The following is a 21,859-nucleotide window of genomic DNA, read 5'->3' as shown; positions in this document are numbered from 1 at the left end:
GAAGGGCATGGGGGGGCCTGCAGACTCAGGGACTGAGCAAAGAGGGGCTTCAGGAAGCTTCATTTCTGTTACCAGCACCTGCACCCCCTAAGGCTGTAAGCCCACCCACCTCTATCTCAGCTAGGGCCTGGGGCAGCACCCAGAGAGGTCAGGGGGTGCTTCCTCCTTGTGTGGGGCAGCGAGGGTAGAGCAGGGCAGCCATCCTACCATTCTTCCTCCAGGAGATCTTGGGGAAGGGGATGCCCTGGCATTATCAGGACAGCCTGGCAGGGTGCCCCTCAGTCACAGTCAGGGTGCAGGGCTCCCATGAGGGGAACACTGGAGGGACTGAGTAAAAGCAGAGAGGAGATGAGGGGGCAGGAAGCTTTCGGCTGGAATGAGAACAGGACCCCACAGGATAAGGTGAGGTGGAGGAGGGATGTATTCCGGGACCCATCCAAGACAGCATTCCACCCCCACCCAGGGCTTGAGAGCCAGCCTGACAGGGGCAGGGGAGGGACCCCTGCCCAGCCCAGGAGACCCTCACCCCTGACATTAAGGTTGTAGTGTTTCTCCGAGTGGCCTGCCTATTTCAGTGCCTTACAGGTGTAGCAGCCTGCATCCCACACCTCTGCTCTGTCCACCTGGCTAAGAGCAGAACAAGCCATCAGTGGGGGCTGCACAGAGATGGGGTTACCCCTGGACATATCACTTGACCTCACTAAGTCCCATCCTCCCACTTGGGACCTGGGGGCAATGACAGCACCTGCTGTGGCACTTATACTGGGAAGGTTCTGGAAGCCAGTGCCTTGGAGGCCTGACACAGCTTGGGCACAAATGGTGGCCCTGCCAGCCTCACCCCACTTCACATCCACAGCCAAGCCCTGTTCCAAGGAGGAGGCAGAGGGAGCCCTGTCATCAGGAGTCAAATCCTGACCTGGGGGAGATGGAGCTAGGCTGTGGCTTTGAAGAATGAAGGGAAGAAGAAACCACACAGTGGTGCTCAGAGTTGGCAATGGTCATATCACATGGTGTAGAGGGGTGGGAGAAGGAGGAACAGGGTAGAGTGGAGGGTTCTTCCCAACAGCTTGGAGAGGTACCTCCTCTTCCCCAGGTGACATGGATGAGCTGTTCTCTGGGGCAGGTGAGGACCTCACAGGCCACACACCTCCAACAAGGCCTTGCCTGTGGACAGGCGGACACCCAGCCGAGGCTCCAAGGGTGGCCGTCCTTCCGTTAGCTCAGCACAGGAGAAGGCAGTGTGCCTCTGGAATTCCATGGCCACTGACTGGTGGCCATGACGGACACGTTCAGCTATTCTCCAAGGATGCTTGGGGGCACTGCAGGAGGGGGCAGGAGAGGGGCTGTGTCAGGCACGTGAGTGGGGCTGGCAGTACATGGCCATGACCTGGGTCAGGTCCACCCCTTCCAGCAGCCAGGAGCCAATGCCAGGGGATGGGACGTCATCACTAGGATGGGGGCCACCCCCTGAGCTGCAGCCCTCTTGTCATCCCCTCAACGACCTTCAGAGGAGGCCCCCAAACCTGAATAGGATGGTGGATTATAACATCAGTGTCCCGAATATGACTGTGTACTTTAGTTGTATCTGATGTTACCACTGATGAAAGGGGACCTAGGATCTCTCTATTTCATTTCTTATAACTGTATGTGAATTTAAAATATCTTAAATTTTTTTTAATTAATATATTTTTTTAAAGTTTTTAAAAATCACATGCCAGAACCACCTTCTTCCCTGTGGCATAATCAACCAGTACAGTGTCGGAGTTAAGAAGGCAGGGTCCGGAGTCAGTGCTCCTGGGTTGAAGCCCTGCAGGCTATCCTTGGTCACACTGTGAGGCCCTGGAGACCTTACTCAACCTCTCTGGGCCTCAGTTTTCTCTTCTGTCAAATGGGGCCTAGCTTGTGGGGCCACATGAGATTAAACATAATGATGCAGCTGAGTTCCCAGCACAGAATATCTATTATCTTGACTCCAGCAAAGGGAAAGAACTAGATCCAGATACTACCTCACCCCTCCTGCCCAAGGCTCTGCATTTGCCAGAATTCTCACGTTTTCCTCCACAGATCCCCACAAAATCCCTGACAAGGAAATTTTTCAATAATAGCGACTTTAACTGGGTGTTTCATGAGCTTAGTGAATCCCATGACACCCTCTGAGGTGGGTGCTATCTTATCCCCATTTTATGGATGAGGAAATGGAGGCTCAGAGAAACAAAGCAACCTGCCCAAGGTCACGGAGCTAGAAAGTGGCAAGGCAGGATTTGAATTCAGGTCTGCGGCACTAGAGAGCCAGTGTTCCTAACCACCACCCCATACTGCCTTTCCCCAAACAGATGGTTACCCCCATTTGACCCAGGACAGTGAGATCATCCGGCCCCATGACTCTCAGCCTGGTGCTCCTCCTGCTATGTCCTGCTCCCTGATACAGAGCTTCTGGCAGAGCTGGGTGACGCACCTGCCTACCTGCCTACCTGCCCACCTGTCCATGATGAGGGGGTTCACACTCTAAGACAGGCCTCTGGGGGTCCAACTGACCCCCACATGAAGGCAGCCACAGTCTCAGGCCAGACATACCACATCCAGCTGCACCTTCCCGCTTTGGATATGGCTGGGGATGCCCTAGATCCATGTTCTTAAGCTGCCGGCCTGGACCTGGCATCCTCCAGGGCCTGACACTCACTGTGGACATTTAGGATGATGTCCCGGTGATCCTCGCCCACTGCACTCATGGCCATGCAGGAGTAGCTGCCTGAGTCTGAGGCCTGGGCACTGGCCAGCATGAGGAACCAGCCCCCAGGGAAGACCTGTGCCCCACAAGGAAGCCCACATGAGGTCATGCACCTTCACAAGCTGGCCCTGCTGGACAGCACAGCTGGGCAGCCTGCCTCAGACCCCCAGAGTCCCCCACAATGCAGGGGAGCTGGGAGCTGTACCCAGACCTCAGGACCTTTGCCACTGATGGTCAATTGCATTGGATCTCAGAATGAGTTCCCAGGAGCAGGGCTGTGGCTGGGAACCTTTTGAAACCAGGCTTGTCTCCGAGTGTAAGAGGCACAACAGATTTCAAAGACTTTGTACAAAAGAAGAATGTGTCATGTCTAGTTGATAATTTTCTTTAATGATCATGTGATGAAATCATGCTTTTTGGGTATATTGTGTTAACTAAAATGTGTGATTAAAATTGGTTTTGCCTGTTTCTTTTTATGCATCTTAGCACAACTACCAGGAAATTTACAATTCTACGTTTGGCTCATGTTTGTGGCATGCGTTGTGTTTCTGGAGACCATCTGACTCTAGGCTTTGTTTAGCAGCTCCAGCCAGCCAACCCTTCTGGGCCATCACTGCTTCCCTCACATCTCGGCGCTCCCAGACCCTGACCTCTGCTCCCAGCACCTGCTTGGGCACCAGGGAGGTGAGCCAGGACCACCCAGCCCTACTGACCTGGAGGCTGGAGATTCCTGCAGTGGACACAGGGTTTCCATCCTTCAGCCACATCAGCATGGGGCTGGGGACTCTGGTGGCATTGCAGGTCAGCTGAACCGGGGTGTGGAGCAGCATGGCATATGGTAGGCTGGGCAGCAGCGTGATGCACAGAGCCACTGCAAAGCCAGGGTGACACAGGGCACAGGCTGAGCCCCCCAGGGGTGAAGCAGGGAGGGCCCCTGGCTGGGCACCACCACAGGAGCACACAGCCACACCCAAGAGCATAGGGCACACCACTCCACAGTTCTCATTTCATCCTTCTAACTCCATAATGCTTCCACAAATGGAAAACTAAGGCTCAGAGAGTGCAATTCACCTGCCCAAGGTTGCCCAGCTAGGAAATGACAGAAGCAGCACTTGATCTTGGGCCTCTGGTCAGCATGAGATCATTACCATGGGCATGGTGCAGGGTAACAAGGGTTAGGGATCCTCGGGCAGGTTTTGCTTCCCACCTCAGAGGTATCAGCCAACAGGTGCCCAGTCTTGGGCAGAAAATGGCCAGAAGATTCAGTTGCACCTGGGAGGCCTGAGCCATGATGCTCAGGGCCCAGCCTCATGTCCAGCTACCCTCTTCTCTTAGGATACAGACCCGATCTCTCCAGCTCCATCTGGACACAAGCACACCTGGCCCCTCCTCTCAAGGTTCTGTAAGCTCCAGGCGCCTGGCTTCCTTTCAGTTTCTCAAATTCTCTACAGCCTCAGGGCTTGGCAGATGGTCTCCATTTAGCTATCCAGCTCTCACAGATGCCTCCCGGGACTCCCCAGGCCAGGTCAGTGCCCCAGTTCCAGGCACTCACCTTTCCTAGGTCTTCTCACCGCAGTCATGAAACAGCACTTGGGTAAGTGTCCAGTTACTATTTCCTTGACTAGACTGACAGCTCCCAGGTCTGTCTGGTTCAGGGCTGCAGCTCCAGGGTCTGCCCAGGACACATACGGGCACACCTCGTCTTACTGGGCTGCACTCTACTGCACTTTGCAGATGTTGAGTTTTTTTTACAAACTGAAGGTTTGTGGCAACCCCGCGCTGAGCAAGATTGTTGGTGCCATTTTTCTAACAGCATTTGCTTACTTCTGATCTCCGTGTCACATTGTGGTAATTCTCACAATATTTCAAACTTTTCCTTTATTTTTGTATTTGTTGTGGTGATCTGTGATCAGTGGTCTCTGCTCTTACTACTACAACTCACCAAAGGCTCAGATGATGGTTAGCATTTTTTAGCAATAAAATATTTTAAATTAACATATGTACATTGTTTCTTTAGACATAATGCTACAGCACACTTACTAGACAACAGTACAATGTAAGTATAACTTTTGTATGCACTGGGAAACCAAAAAATTCATGTGACTTGCTTAATTGTGCTATTTGCTTCATTGTGGTGATCTGGAACTGAACAAGCAATGTCTCCAGGGTCCACTTGTGCTCAATAAATGTGGTTGGATAGAAGATGGATAGATGGAGGAATGAATGTTTAAATAGATGAATAGTTGGGTAGATGGACAACTGGATGGTTAGACAGGTGGCTGGATGGATAGGCAGGGGATTGGATGGATGGTTGGATCAATGGATGGGCAGGTAGGTGTTTCCATGCATAGATGGAAGAATGGATGGGAGAATGGATGGATGGATATATGATGGATGGAAGGAAGGAAAGATGAATGAAAGAAGGATGGATGAATGGATGATAGATGATGGGTGGAAGAAAGAAAGGATGGATGACAGATGGATGAATAGACTAATGGAAAAATGAATGAAAGACAACTTTTCAGACAAGGCTTCTTTTAGTTATAGGGAAGGTCACCATTGACCCATAGGCCATACTGCAGTTCTGGGCTGCCTGCCACATTGGATACCACACAGCGGTAGCTCCCAGTATCAGAAAATCAGGCTTGCTCAATACAGAGAGCTCTTCCATCAGCTGACAGAGTCACTCCCTTCCAGGCAGAGACAGGCTGGTGGCCCTTGAACCAAGAGATATCTGGAGAAGAGAGGAGAGATGCTAGGGGCCCTGCCAGCCCTTTAGACCTTGCCAGTGTCATGGGCATCTGAGAGAGGCTTCCAGGGTGGCCACATGGTGTGCCACTATTTCAGGCACTGGAGGAAGTGGGGCGGAGGCAGAACAGGGCAGTGCTGTCTGAGATGGAACCCAAGGCAGAGAGGGATGCAGCCTGAGGCAGCCAGGAGCAAGGAGAGTCAAAGCCAGCCTCACCCCCTCACTTCCTCCCCCTGCCAGGAGCCCACTCTTGAGAGCCAGCTTTAGAGGAGGACACGGTGCACCCAAGACAGCAGCCTCTGAAGTATGGACCAATAGTATCTTCACCTCCTTACATCCTGCCAGGACTCGTCCCAGAATAGGGTTCCCCCACGGGAGAGGGCAAATACCTCCAGGGCTCAATGCCCCAGACAAGGCAGGGTAGACTTGGTTCACTTGGGGGACAGGAAAATGGATACTTTTCCTGGGCTCATTCTGTCTGCCGAACACTCACCCCAGCTCCCAGCCCTTTTCTCAACTGCTGGTCCAGAGCAGAGGCCCAGACAGAGGGCAACTCAGACAGAGTATTTGACTTTCAGTATTTCAGACCCTGCTTGTTCGTTTGTATGTGGTGCAGCCCCGGGATGTTGAACTAAATGAGGAGGGGGTTTGGTAAGATTTTTGGAGAGAATCTGGTGACCGGAGGGGAGAAGATCCATTTGGGGATGGATTCACTACACTTGCATCTGAGTAGTTTGATGGACACAAGGGCCATGTTTGGGGAGAGAATAAAGAACAAATTACAGAAATTAGAGCAAGGAAGTGACAGAACCCAGAGTCCAGACTAAGCAGTTTGACCCCAGAGCCTGCACTCTTAACCACCACCCCCTCGGACCTCTGAAGTGCCTGGGTTTTTGGGGAAAGGGAGATCTTAGAGGTCATTTGGTTCTACACCATCAACTTTCAGATAAGGAAGTGGAGGGGCCCACAGGGGTTGAGTGTCAGCTCCCAGCCATGAACTGATCTTCTGGTATAGCCAACGCTAAACGTTAAAACAAAAATCCAAGTACTGCTTTAAAATTTCCTGGGATTATAATTCTAATTTTATAGGAGGAGGGCCCTCAGAATAGCATTGATTCTCTCTTATGATTTCTAAAGAAGAGGCATCCTAATAGTTGAAAGGAACTGAATATTTGAAGACTTCCTTCAGGCTGCTTCTGCTTGGAGTCTTAGGATAGAAAGTAATTCTGTGAAAGCTATATTTTAATAGCAACAGCAGCAGTTCTCTGGAAGGAAGGGATACATATAAAGCAATTCTTTCCTCAGCCTTTTTCCCTTCTTCATTTCTTTACCTCTTCAGGACAAATCCAATGTGAGGCTTTCAAAAGCAACATGGGATAAGACCCAGGGAGAAGCTTAAATAAATCTAATTAAGCATTATTGTCTCCTAACTTCAAAGGGAAGCCAAGGTTGAGGGACATTTGTGAAGATTCAGCAGGCTTTCAGTTATCTCGTGACAGTTTGCTTGAATGTGTAGCAATTCTAAGTGTTAGGAGCATCTAACAAAGCCAGAAGAAGCCTTTAGGGAAAACTCGGTACTACCAGACTCTCAGAGATGTTAGTAGTCATCAAATCAGGTTGATAGATTATCTGGTAACTCTGTGTGAAGGGTTTGATATTCAAAACAGTGATCTGATTATGTCTTCATTTGTTTGAACCAATCCATTACTGTCTCATAACTGTTCATTTCCATTAGATTGACAGGTTGAGAGGTTTGGGGGCAAAGACCAGATACAGAACAGAAGACGAAAGGCTTCTGCAGAGAACATGCATTTGAATTTTAGTGCAGCTGTTTGCTATTTAATCTTCCTTTCAGTCAGAATCAGCTCCTATCTACCTCCCTATGGAGGCTCTAACCATTAACCTCAGTGGCCTCAAGTCCTTTGTGTGTGCACAAACTAAGACCTAGGAAGGTAAAACGGTTCACCTTGGCCACATGTCCAGGTGGCTGCAAAGCCAGAGCATGGGCTCCGGTATGTAATACTTGTCCATGGTGTCAAGGTTCTTAGTTCCCAATCCAGTTCATATATAATGACTTCACAAAGGGAAAAAAAGAAAAGATAAAATGAGATGATCAAATGTGCCTGAGAAGAGGAATGAAATTTACTGATATTTTATTTCCATCCAGGCACTGATCTTTAGCCTGAAAATTCTGCAACTTCTTTAAAATTTAGGAGGCTGACTGGATGCTATCAGACTTAATTACTGACTGAAATATATTTTGAAATCCTTAGATGAAAGGTGTTGCATAAATTTAAAGTATTCTTATTTCAGAGTAGCTGCATGGAGCCGGGTACATGTTTGGATGGGATGCATCTCACTTGGGTAGCCAGCAGTCAGGTTATTTGGGGAGATTATGTCTTCCTGTTGCAATAACAGGAGCAGAGAGGGGGTGGCACTGGCACTAAGTCTTCTTAGAGCAAGCCCTAGGGTGAGCCCCACCCAAACCTCTCCTCCTACTAATTGTAAGTCAGTTTTGCTTTTTTTGCCTTTTGTTAAAAGTCATTGTGTTTTAAGGTTATAACAACTGGCCACAGCACTTTATAGTTAACCAAATGTCCTTACAGGTTATCCCTTTTGAGAGTCTTAAAGTCTAGGTAGGCAGGTAGGTATAACCAGCCTCTGTGTGTGTATAAGTATAGGCCATTCTTAGAAACACTGCCAGAAAATGAAATTCCTTACCAGAACAAGGCTGCTTCCCTAACCAAGCCTCAGCCTTGAGCAGAGGTAATGATGTCGTCCCTGCTGGGGCATGCCGGGGCATCATTGCTGAGCGGGAGGTTGGCAGCTCTGGGAGGATTACTGAGAGGGATTCAGGTTATCTCGGTTCAAAGTGCCAGGAAGTTAGGTCTCTCCCTTTGGTTTTTATCATCATACGTTATGAGGTTTTATGGAAAAATTGTCTCATTCTTCTGGGCCTCAGGTCCATGTCTTACCTCATCTAGGTGACTCTGCCCTGGAGCAGTGGGAGATAGGCACCAGGGACAGCTTCCCAGGGCTGCTGTGTATGGTTGTACAAGCTATGTACTACAGAATTTTAGGGATACCATTCAACTCAAAGACTTTATAAATGTTCACATTTATTATGATATTGTTCCAACAGATTGAAGGGAAGTGTTCAGGAAGAGGGTTTTTTTTTTACTTTTAATTGACATATAGTCAATTTACAATGTTGTATCAACTTGTGGTGTACAGCATAATGTTTGGTCATACATACACATACATATAATCATTTTCATATTGTTTTTCATTATATGTTACTTCAAAATATTGAATATAGTTCCCTGTGCTATACAGTATAAACTTGTTCATTTTATATGTAAGCTCAAACTCCCAATTTATCTCTTTCCACCCCCTTTCCCCTCTGGTAACCTTAAGTTTGTTTTCTATGTCTGTGATCTGTTCCTGTTTTGTAAATAAGTTCATTTCTATCTTTTTTTATTTTTAGATTCCACATGTAAATGATATCATATGGTATTTTTCTTTCTCTTTCTGACTTACTTCACTTAGAATGACATTCTCCAGGTCCATCCATGCTGCTGCAAATGGCATTATTTTATTATTTTTTATGGCTGAGTAGTATTCTATTGTATAAATAGGCTACATTTTCTTTAGTCATCTGTCAGTGGACATTTAGTTTGTAGGAAAGTTGTTTTTCTGATTTATACAAAAGTTCGAGGCAAGTAGGGCCCTGAATCAGAACAAATTTATAGAAAAAGATGAGAATTAAGCCAAAAAGAAGGGTTATTAGAATTCTTTACTTCACAATCAATTCATTTAGGAGGCAATGAATCAGAATACAATTCAATTTATATTCAAGGACAAAAAGACAATCAGTAAATTCTGCATATAATAGGTGTCCCATCAGATAACATGACGAACACAGAAATTTCAGGTGCTATGCCTAATTTTCAAGAAAATTTAGAATTAATTAGAAAACAAGTCTATACAGCTTCAAGTATCAAGAACTTTAAGAAAAGAGGAATTTTCCCCCCACCTGTATTTCACAGGTGACTGAGAGACCTAGTTCAAAAGTTTCTAGATCATTAGAAGAAATTGCCCAAGGATATTTCCATTTTTTTCCCAGTTCTATAATCTCTTTAAGAGTGACTACTCTCTAATCAATATTTCCTCAAATTATATCAACAGTGAAAAATGAATCTAGTCATAGAAGAGTAATGATTTAAAATATTTTAGCTTGGGTGGGGTTTGATTGAACTGAAGCTTGACTAATAGAAATCTGAAGTCAAAATTGAGTGCAAAATTATAAATCAGTACACCAAGGAGGGCCCAACATTACCAAGAATGAGAGTATCAAAACAGATAAAATAAGGTAATTTGCATTTGAACACAGCAATAAATAACTGCAACAGAAGAGCAGCCATCATGCATTTTCTCCAAAATTCTATAAAATCCCTATTTTTCAGTTATATTTCCAATTGATTCCTTATATCACATGGATGAGATTGCAGGTATTTCTCAAAGAACTGCAATAGCTCTCATTTTTTAAAATCACATTAACCAAAAATTAATCTCTGGCTGCAACTGTTCAATGAAACCTCTCCATAATGTCCCTCAAGCCAAATCTACTCTTTTTTCCTTTTCAGTCTTGACATTGTTCTGACCACCTTTTCATCTTGGATGCTCTTGATTTCAAAGTTTCTGTGCTTGCTCCACCACCCTCATACTTCTTTTATTTCTCCTTTTGTTCACACTTTCCTGGACTCTTCTCATTCTCTGCCTTATATTCTATCTACATGCTTGTATTTTTTGCATGTACTTCTCAAGCATCTTTATCTGTGTTGACATTTCTCCAGGTTTCTTTTTTGAACTTTTCCCCCATCCCCACGTTGCTGGTCATGTCACTGTATTGGTTTGCTTGGCTGGCCAACAATCAACTTACTGTCCATCCTGTATTTTTTCCCTCAGGTATTTCCAAATCCACCATTGGCATCTTTTCATTCTATGGTCGCAGAGCTTCCAGCTTGCTGCCTTTAGCCACCTCCTTGCCAGTTTCCTTGTCTTTAGTCCATCTTCACCTGAAATCAGCATTCACACACAAAAAAGATCATTTTCTTCATTTTACATGACCTCTTTTGTAGTAATTTCCAGTAACACGTCACATCAAATTTAAGTATCTTCTCAAGGGATTCTGGTCTTTCCATTGCCCTCTTCCTCCTAATCTCATTGCCCTCTGCTCTCTGCAAGGAATTATATACCCTGATTCTCCCAGGAGAGTCCTGACTTATGCCTGTTGTTCCTGAGCACTTACTAATTGTGCCCTCTTACTCTCAAAAGTGTCCTGTTTGGATATTAAATTATAGGGTTATCCTGTCTATATGGGACCTTGGCCATGACTGCGCCTGCTGCACAAATCTCCTTTGCAATACTCTGTATTTGAGTTGTTCTCATGCTTGTAAGTAATGACACACCACACCTTGTGAATTTTTTTCTCATGTTCTCCTTATCATGACTCTCATGTCTAGCAAGCTATGTTCACGTTCCATGTGGTAAAACCTTCCATTCTCTCTCCTAATCACCAGATTCTCTCCAGAAACTCTAATATATTTCATCTCCATTCATCAAGGCTGCACCCCACACATCAGTGAGAGCCTGGAAGTTCTACTTTCTCTTCTTAATAATGTGGCCACGTAGAACCAGAGTCCTTTTTTTTTTTGTCACCACCTAATGGTATAAATATTCAGGAGCCATCTTTGATCCATGTCTTAATTTGTAATGTTACCTGGTATATTTCTGTGTAACATAATGTAGATCTGAGCTCTTTTATTTCATTTCCTCAGAAAAAGAGTCCTGCACCATCTCCAGTTAAAGAGTATCCCAGCTATAAAGAATTTTTTTAAAAATTGCACTTTTGCCATTTAGAATAAATAAAGGATGTTAAAGTTCTTCCTTATACAGGTGGTCCCTGACTTACTGTAGTTAAACTTTACAGTGGTGTGAATATGATTTGCATTCAGTAGAAGCCATACTTTGAATTTTGATTTTTTTCTGGACTAGTGATATGCAGTAGATACTCTCTTGTGGCACTGGATGGGGCAGTGAGCCGTGGCTCCCAGTCAGCTGCATGATCACAACAGTAAACAACCTATACACTTACAACCGCTCTGTACCCATAGAACCATTCCGTTTTTTACTTTCAGTTCAGCATTCAATAAATTACATGAGATATCTAACACTTTATTATAAAATAGACTTTGTATTAGATGATTTTGCCCAACTAGAGGCTAATTATTGTAAGTGTTCTGAGCACATTTAAGGTAGGCTAGGCTAAGCTGTGATGTTCAGTTAATTAGATGTATTAAATGCATTTTTGACTTAACAATATTTTCAGTTTAGATGATTTTATCAGAATGTAACTGCTTCATAAGTCGAGAAAGATACATACAAAACTTAGAGATTCTAACACCTTTAATTTTTGTACTTCGGTTGAAAGTCAAACATGATCTGGAATTGTTTTTGCCTCCCTCTTGGGTTCTTAACTTTAAAAAATAGTGAGGTTGCCAAGTATTCAGTTAGGATCATGCAGATTTATCATTATCTATGAAGTGTTCCAATGGAATTTGGGACAAATGTTAGTCAGCATTAGGGAGGGACAAATGACTGAAAGCTACAATTTCTGTCTCTTGTTCCTAAAGGAATTCTGTTGGGCCTTATCAGAGTAGCTGGAAGAAAACAGCTGGGGATTGAGCACAGTGAACTCTTTCCCCCACATCCTTCAATAAGCAGTAGTTGGGGAAAAGGAATGTAAACATTCTTGTGGTAAAAAGAGTTCAAAAAGAAGCCCTAAATCCTTAAAATTTATAAACCAGTAAACCAAAACATAAAACTGCACAACTATTTGCATGGCTGATAAGAAGGAAAAGAATTTCAGATATCTTTTTGAAGAAAGGAATAATAAAACAGTAGATAAAAAACTAAAACCATATTAAGTACTATACAATAGAAAAGATATAGAAGGCACCGAATGAAAGTAAACATAAGCTCCTGCTGACAGAGAGTGACTTTAAGAGCGATAATTCAAGTTGTTGACTTCCTTTACTTCCAGATCCCTTGTCTAAAACTTCTGCATTTTCCCCTGTTTTTCTTTAAATCTTATCTTGGACCGTTCACCTTTCCCTGTTCATCAGGGCATTTCAGAAAGCTTCATTTTTCTGAGTTCCTTACTCCTTACATGCTGCAGCTACAGCTACATGTTTTTCAGTTGTTAGCACTGGCACTGAACTCTCAGCATCCCACCTCTGGGTTTGTTTGATTGTTTTCTAATAAAGTTATCCTTCACTTTACTAAGGTGATACTACTGATTAACCATCAATGTTAGGTACTTCTTGCTGTTTTCTGGGAGTGATGATGGATTTATGTTGCCCGCTCATATTTTTCCAGTGTGGTTCCCTGGGCATTAGTTTAAGTGATTTTCCAGGGCTGGGGGTGCAGTCTAGGGTCATGGAATAGAATGGTTGTTCTTAAATTTTGCTGCATATAAAATCACATAAGGAACTTTTAAAAAATCTTGTTATCCTGGTCATATCACTTCCCAATTAAATTCAAATTTCTGGGTGAGGGAACCTGGGATCAGGTTTATGGTTCTTGTTTCAACTATGTTCATGAGGGGTATGAGACTATAGTTTTGTTTTCCTGTAATGTCTTTCTTTTTAAAAACCTCTTTATTAGATATGATTAATATATAATAAGTTTTGACGTATGTATATACTGGTGAAACCATCACCACAATTAAGATAAAGAAAACATCCATATGTTTTCCTCGTGCCCCTTTGTAAACTCTCCCTTCTGCCGTTCTCTGACATTCCCAGGCAACCACCAATCTGCCTTTTGTTACTGCAGATTAGTCTGCATTTTCTATAATTCTGTGGAAATGGAATCATTCAATATATACTTTGGTATATATTGGCCTGGCTTCTTTTACCAGAGAGAGGTTGAATGTATCAGTGGTTCCTTTTTTATTGCTAAGTAGTATTCCACTGTGTGGAAAAACCAAAATTTGCTTATCAGCTCATTTGTTGATGGACATCTGAGTAGGAGCTATTACAAATAAAGCTACTATGAACATTCATGTACCAGTTTTTGTATAGGTGTAGGCTTTCATTTTTCTTGTATAAATATCTATGGTTGGATCATATGATAAGTAGAAGTTTAAGTTAAGAACCTGACAAATTGTTTTCTAAAGTGGCTGTATCATTTTACAACATCAACATCACCAGAAATGAGATATATTTAACATAACGTACCTACTAATATTAGGCACTGAGAAGGACAGACCACTTCTGTAATATTCTGGCAAAAATGAAAAATCTTAATCTAATAATCATTTTAAAAATGCTCCCAATTGAGGAACATTCTACAAATCAACTGACCAGTACTCTTAAAAAATGTTAAGGTCATGAAAGACAAGGGAAGGATGGGAACCATCACAAAATGGGGAGACTGAGGAGATAGGACAGCTAAATGAAATGTGGGATCCCGGATTGTGATGCTAGAACAAAAAAAAAAAAAGGACATTCCTGCAAAACCGGTAAAATCTGAATCACCTTGTAGTCTGGTTAAGGGTTTCGTACCAACGTTCATTTCTTAGTTTTGATAAGTATACTACAGTTTTGTAAGATGCTAACATTAGGGGAGGCAGTTCTACTTTTGCAACTTCTATGTAAGTTTAAATTTATTTTAAAATAAAAAGGTGTTTTAAAAGCTATGGATGCCTGAGTCCCATTACAGACCAATTATTTTGGGATTTCTGGGGTTAGGACTTAGACTTTTTAGAGATCTTCAATGTGCCTCAGTCTTTAGATTGAGAACCACTGATTTGGGTTACCAAAACTGTACTGGAAGGTTTGAAAACTCCTGGTAATCAACATTCTTTTAACTAAGCAGTATGTACTTATACATTTTTTAAGACTTCAGAAACAGTTCCTTTACAAGATAAAGAAAGAATAAAATCATCAAATGTTTGTTAAGCATCTTCTGTGTTCTAACTGTGGGGGATGGAAGGATGACTAAAGTTCCATTTCTGTCACTGAGAAAGTTTATAGTTTAATAGGAGAGAGAGACAAGTGAACAAAGACATTTACAACCTATTAGATGTGAACCATATACAGGCAAGTGGGACAGGACGGATGGAGTATGCGATTCCTTCTGGGTGGAAAGTGAGTTTTAGAAAACCCTTAAATTAGAAGTTCCATTGGAAAGATGGTGAACTCCTCTTACTAAGAGCTTCTGGTCTGCCTGGGGAAAAGATAATGCAAAGCAAGATAACTTCACAGCATTGGAAAAACAATCACAGCCAAGTACCTTGTGCATTGCATAAGGGGTAGAGAAGCTTTTAATTGACCTTTATATTGTCAGGAGCCCAGCAGTTCATTTTTTATAGTTAATAGAATGGAGCTTTTTTTGGAAAATTTGTTTGAATGGGTGGTGTCAAATGCTAATTAAGCCATGTCTTAGAACCAAATTCATTAGTTGAGTTATTCATAGAAATGGCTCAGTCTCAGTGAAAGTGTCAAACCCATTTAAAAAAGTTTAAATTCCATTTAGATCATCCAGGTGAAAATAACCAAAATATCTGTGGACTCCCCTCACTCCCTGCCTCTCCCAAATCTAACCAAAACTGAAACTATTTGTCTTACACTAAATAATTCAATCTTGTATTTTCAAATGCCTTACATTTCAGCCAGGATTTTTCAAGGGTAATGTAATTGCAGAAGTTTTCTTTTGCAGGGTGGGCAGTTACCATACAGGGAGAGAGAGGGATTATTTCATTATAACAGATGGATTGAAATGCGGCAGTTTTAGACATGTCCTCAAATTCTTTGACATTTTTCCCATGGGGAGGTGGGATCTATGTCCTCTCCTATGGAATCTGGGCTATCTGTAGTAACTACCTTGGAAGCAACAGATTGCAACAGAAGCAATGCTGGGTTACTTTTGAAGCTTGTTTTAAAAAGAGCCATGCAGTTCCTCCAGTTTCTCTTGGGATGCTCACTCCCGGGAGGTAGCTGTCCGGAAGTCTAGCCCTGATACTGCCTTGTGGGAGGGGCTGTGTGCTGGCACTCTGGTCAGCCCCGGCTCAGTGCCCAGCAGCAGTCAGCTTCAACTGCTGGCCTGGTAAGGAAGATATCTCAGATGGCCATCCGATAGAGCCTTCAGTTGACTCGGGCCCCAGCCCACGTCTCACTGCCATCTCCTAAGAGACCTCAATTGAGAACTGCCCAGCCAAGCCCTTTCTACACCCCTGATCCACAAAATACTGCCCCAAGTAAAACAGTTATTTTAGGCACTAAGTTTTGTAATAATTTGTGATGTGGAAAGTGTAACTAAGAGTATCAGAAAATTTATATGAACTCATCTCTGATTTCTTCATTCATTTATATGTTTCTGGAATAATTTGTAGTTAGGATCACACACAGTTCACAAAAATTGATTTACTGTGTTGTCCAATTTTTGTCTAATTTTAATTGTGTACTCTAGATTTTGCATGCATTTATCAAAAGGTAGTCACTGATGAATTGTATTCTTAGTGGAGAGAATTCCTGGTTTACTCTTAGCAGGACAGCTGCTTCCAGGGAGGAGACTGGTTTCAAGGAGCAGGAGACCTAGGCCCCAATTTTTCCTGCTCCAGCCACCTGTTTCAGCTGAACTAAAATAGCCTGCATGCAGAGATTTTGGAAGTAGTCATTAGGAAAGAAAATAAACTATACTCATTTTTGAAAACTCAGTTTTATGGAAAGGAAAAAAAATTGAAGACCCAATTTAGGGTCTAGTTATGAAAGCAATTTGCAAATGATTTAGGATTTCTTAGTGGAGAATTTTATATCCGAATGGTAAAGCATTTGCTGATTGCAGCAGAAATATGAAGCTGTGTTGAGAAAGGAGCTTGGTGAGGGCTGATTTCATGAAGCTGTATTGTTGAAAGTGATATAGTCTAAGTCCCTATGTGTATGGCGTATAAACCTGTTCTCAGGGCATATGTCCTCCCAGCAAGGCACGGGATATAGTGCTGCATAGAAAATCAGCTGAATTCACTGTTGTATGAGAATGTCTCTATAACCAAGTTATTATAACTACTATCCCCTGTGAATTTAGAAATTGTACTAATTTTCTAAACTTACAAACTCCTATCTTTATTATTTGTCCTTTTTTTCTTTACCCTAATTAAACTAATTAGAAGAAGTATGTTAAAAATGGGAGAATCTGGGAAAAGAGAAGAGGGAAGCTCAACTGTTTACCTGAGAAAGAGAAAAAATAATGTGTGAGATGTAATTATCAATTAAACTTTTAGTGTATATATCTTAAATGTTTTGAGGAGAATATAGTTTCTTTTTTTGAGTATTGTGTACTTTTATTTTAATATGAATTAAGTTTATATTATTTATATAAGTAAGTTTATATAATTTAATTTTTTAATTTTCTTGAAGTATAGTTGATTTACAGTGTTTCAGGTGTGCTGCAAGGTGATTCAGTTTATATATGTATGTATGTGTATATATATATATATACATATATATATATAAAATATATATTAATTTATTCTCTTTCAGATTCTTTTCCATTATAGGTTATTAAAAGATATTGAATATAGTTCCCTGTGCTATGCAATAGGCCCTTGTTGGTCATCTATTTTATATATGTTAATCCCAAACTTCTAATATATCCCTCCCTACCTTTCCCCTTTGGTAATTATAAGTTTGTTTTCTCTGTCTTTGAGTCTGTTTCTGTTTTGTAAATAAATTCATTTGTACCATTTAAAAAATTTTTAATTATTTATTTATTGTGGAAAAGACATTTATTATAGAGCTATAAATTAGCGGTGGCAAGTGGGGTGGGCTGGGAGGAGCCAAGTGGTCACGTTTTGGGAGTCTGCTCTTTCTCTCTGTCCTCCTGGGCCTGGATCAAGGTGCTCTTCACTCAGACCACTTTTGACTGCAGGTAGAAGGAGCCACCCACAGATTTATCGTTCACCTTGAACAGGTGTTCCTAGTTCTTCTGAATCTCCTCAGGGCTCAGCTTGGAGATGCTGAGAATCTGCTGTGCCTCTTGGATAGGTTGGAGGCGGTGGAAGGCTGGTGTCCTGTGTGACCCCACGTGTCAGCTGCTGCCCAGGTAGCTGCAAAATCCTGCTGCAGGGTCCAGGGGAAGGCCCTACCTACCACTTGCATGCCCATCACAATGATCTGGGCCAGGTACTTGACCATGGAGGCCACTCTGCCTCAGGGGCCAGGCTCTGGCTTCCTGGCCTCACAGCTCTGGCTGGAGGGCTGCCGGCAGGTCAGAGGTCAAGGGAGGCTGCCCATTTGGCTTTTAGATTTTACATGTAAGTGATATAATGATATTTGTCTTTCTCTGTCTGACTTACTTTAGTATGATAATCTCTAGGTCCAACCGTGTTGCTGCAAATAGCATTATTTCATTCCTTTTTATGGCTGAGTAATATTCCATTATATAAATCTCTATATATCTCTATATATCTATATATATATACACACACACACACAACATCTTCTTTATCCAGTTATTTGTGATGGGCATTTAGGTTCTTTCCATGTTTTAGCTATTATAAATAGTGCTGCTGTGAACATTGGAGTGCATGTATCTTTTGGAATTGGAGCTTTCTCCAGGTATATGCCCAAGAGTGGAATTGCTGGATCATATAGTAACTCTATTTTAAGTTTTTCAAGGAACCTCCATACTGTCCTCCATAGTGGCTGCACCAATGTACATTCACACCAACAGTGTAGGAGGGTTCCCTTTTCTCCCACACTCTCTCTAGCATTTATTATCTGTAGACTTTTTGATTGTCATTTGGATAGATATGAGGTGATATTTCATTGTAGTTTTGATTTGCATTTCTCTAGTAATTAATGATGTTGAGCACTTTTTATGTGTTTGTTAGCCATCTGTATGTCTTCTTTGGAAAAATGTCTATTTAGATCTTCTACCCATTTTTGGATTAGGTTATTTTTTTTATATCAAGTTGCATGGACTATTTGTATATTTTGGAAATTAATCTCTTGAATAGTCAAAACAATCTTGAGAAAGAAGAATGGAGATGAAGGAATCATGCTCCCTGGCTTCAGACTATAATATAAAGCTACAGTAATCAAAACAGCATGGTACTGACATGAAAACAGACACATAGATCAATGGAATGGGATAGATAGACCAGAAATAAACCCACAAACTTATGGTCAATTATTCTATGACAAAGGAGGCAAGAACATACAATGGAGAAAAGACAATCTTCAATAAGAGGTGCTGGGAAAATCGGACAGCTACAAAAAATAAGAAAAAAATGAAATTAGAACATTCTCTGACACCATATACAAAAACTCAAAACACATTAAAGACCTAAATGTAAGACTGGGTACTATAAAACTCCTAGAGAACAGTCCAGGCAGAACATTCTTTGATATAAATCACAGCAATATTTTTCTGGATCCATCTCCTAGACTAATAGAAATAAAAACAAAAATAAACAAATGGGACCTAATTAAACTTAAAAGGTTTTGCCCAGCAAAGAAAACCATAAACTAAACAAAAAGACAATCTATGGAATGGGAGAAAATATTTGCAAACAATGTAGCTTCTTTATATTACCAGGTATAATAATCTTTTTTGGGGGGTAATGTTTCAATTGTTTTGTCTTTTGAATCAGAATTATTAAATGTATGTAAATGTATGTAAATTTATTGAAAGAACTGGACCTGAGAGGGTATAAATCAAGAAAACTTTTTTTTCCTACTATCTTATAGAGCTCCCTTCCCAAGAACTAGAGAGCTTTTGTAGTTGCTTTTAGGTGTTAGAACAGTCTTTTTTTTTTCCCGGCTATCAAAAAATTAAATTAAAAAAAATAAGCTGGCACCCAATTTAGAGGGGTATTCCTTTTCCCTAACTGAGGCCTCACCCAGGCATGGCTACTGCTTTCCCAGGTGTCAGAGGAAAGGGAGCAAAAACCTGGATGAAGCCCCACCCTGTCCCGACTGTTGTGCACTCATCCAGCTGTCAACCCTCTTTAGGGCAGACGCCCAACACTTGCTTTTTGCCAGATGCAGTGATGGGTTCTTTGGGGGGGGGCACTCTGGAATGCCCACACTGCAGTTCCCTCACAGGTGAGGCTTCCCCTGGTTCAGTTTCTGGAACCTTCCTTCTCTCCTGCTCTAGAGGTGTACCCCAGTGGTCTCCTCCAGCCTATGGGCTGCCGTCTCCACTGGGATTCTTTCAAGGCAGCTAGAGCCTGGCTGCCTTCTGCAACTTTCTTGTAACCTGAAGGAAAACTCTGAAAGTCCAGGTTACCCCTACTGCTACCTTCTCTCCTCCCTCTCTGTTCTAGTTTCCTCCAGCCAGCCTCCCATCCTCAGACTTCTTTAAGGAGAGGCAGCCACCAGTGTCTCTCTTCTTGTATAGCCCCAAATGCCTGGAGACACTTGTCTACACGTCAGGGTTCCCCAGTCTTCTCGAAAGGGCAAGAAGCCAAGATTCTGCAGCTCAGCAAATATTGAGCTGAGGGTGAGGTACAAGGCACATCTGAGAGAAGACAATTACAGTCTCTAAAAGAGTTTCCCTCAGGGCCCTTTTCTCCTGGTTTGAAGTGTGTGTATGTGCTTGTCTCTGTGTGTGTATGTGTGTATAGGAGAGGGAACATCCCAGGAGGAGGTGAGAGAGAACACTAAGCACTCTCCATTCCAACCAATGCCTTTTGAGAAAAATCTCCTCTATTGCTTCTTCAGCTCCACCGGGCTGGTGTTGGCTGATGGACTTGGTAGTTGAAGAAACCAATTTGACCATCTCTCCGTGAGTCCTTTGGGAATATGTCTAGATCTTTTTAAAATGGGGAAGGGGATAATAGTTAACTTTGGTCCTTAGATTCAAAGCTTTTAGATTTGAAGGCAAGCTTCTGAAACAGTAGGAAAAGCTTCATTTCATATCTTGCTGTATTTGAACTTAGATATAATTAAATAGCAGTAGGTAGCAAGTGAATAGCACAGTTGGAGGGCAGTTCTTACATTTTTATTTTGGAGTTATTTTTACAGAATTCATACTATAATAATCCATACTCTACCTCCTTTCATATGACCCTCTCCCTGTTTAATTCTGCGAGACTCTCATTTCAGTTTATCACCACAAGTATAATATACAGACCCTCCCCTTCATTGACTTATACTTTCTGTTTTTCTTAAATTCTTTCCTTCCTCCCTCCCTTTTCCCTTTTCTTCTTCCCTCTTCTCCCTTCTACCCTGATGTGTCCCAACTCTTTTTTTCTCCATTCTCTCTTTTCTTGATATTTTCTTCCAATAGCAACTGAGCTAGTTTTTTCTATGAAACATAAATCATAAGTAGTTGTAAAAAGAAAAAGCAAATGAGATAATATGGAGCTAAGAACAAACTGGTTATAAAAACATATTCCATAAAGGCCCACAGAGTACATACAAAAGGACCATGAATCTGAGACTAATTGGCGTCCCAGCAGCCACGAAGGAAAAGAACACTGCTTGATCACTTATACAACCTCCAGAGTCCACGACATAAAAAGAGACTAATCGGACAGAAAAAAATCTTAACTATTGCTTAGGACAGACAGGAATTTCTCATGAGGGTGTAAATTTATAAACAAAAAACTCAACAAACTACCTCTCAGCAGACACAAGAGTGAATTTTGTGGGGCTCTTTCATCAAGCAACCCTCTGTTTGCAGAAAGCATCTTGCCAAAGCTCTGTTTGGTAACAATGTGATGAGTCCTGGTCACTGCTCTACCTCTTTTTATCTGCTACAGAGATGAGAGTGACTTACAAAGCTCAGGAGAGGAAGTGAAGGCAAACAGCATAGGCAGCCTCGTTTGACCAGAGGCCAACACCTAGATTCCCATCTTCATAGAATGTCAGCTGAAAGTCAGGCTCCACCCAGAGAGGAAGTGAATACTGTCTAGAAAATTGAGTTTCAGAGAAGATAAATTGCATTTGCATGTTTTCCTGTGCAATCTTTAATCAGCACCAGCACACCAGGGCAGTAAACAATTCCCTGAGTCTAGCTGGCCTTCCTGGGGCATGGAAAGGCCAGGTCCGGCCTAGACCATACCACTTGCTAACTCCTAATTCTGGACCTGGAAATAGTAGGAATACAAAACTGCTGACACCCGACATTTGAATCCAAAGAATTTAACTTTAATAACACCGAGAAGACCAAGAAAAAAAGTGTGTTTTCTATGGTAACTGTTAGGCAACAAAATGTTCTAGGTGTTTTGTTTGTTTGGTGAATCTCTTTAGGGTGTGCCAGAGCCCCAGATTTCTAAGAGCAGCATCTTAATCTGACATTTCATTGGT

General features: G+C 42.3%; 1 long non-coding RNA gene and 1 pseudogene across 1 annotated transcript in view; one reads left to right on the top strand and one right to left on the bottom strand.

Annotated features, from left to right (window-relative positions):
* LOC140699281 (uncharacterized) overlaps window positions 1–21,859 on the top strand; it is a 149,075-nt gene that overhangs the window by 19,456 nt on the left and 107,760 nt on the right. The window lies entirely within an intron of this gene.
* LOC116279525 (mitochondrial import inner membrane translocase subunit TIM16 pseudogene) lies at window positions 17,379–17,737 on the bottom strand (annotated as a pseudogene).

The sequence above is a fragment of the Vicugna pacos genome, chromosome 11 (genome assembly GCF_048564905.1).
Source record: "Vicugna pacos chromosome 11, VicPac4, whole genome shotgun sequence".
Classification (NCBI taxonomy): Eukaryota; Metazoa; Chordata; class Mammalia; order Artiodactyla; family Camelidae; genus Vicugna; species Vicugna pacos.
The sequence above is the reverse complement of the archived record's forward strand: the minus strand, read 5'-3'. Positions and strand labels throughout refer to the sequence as shown.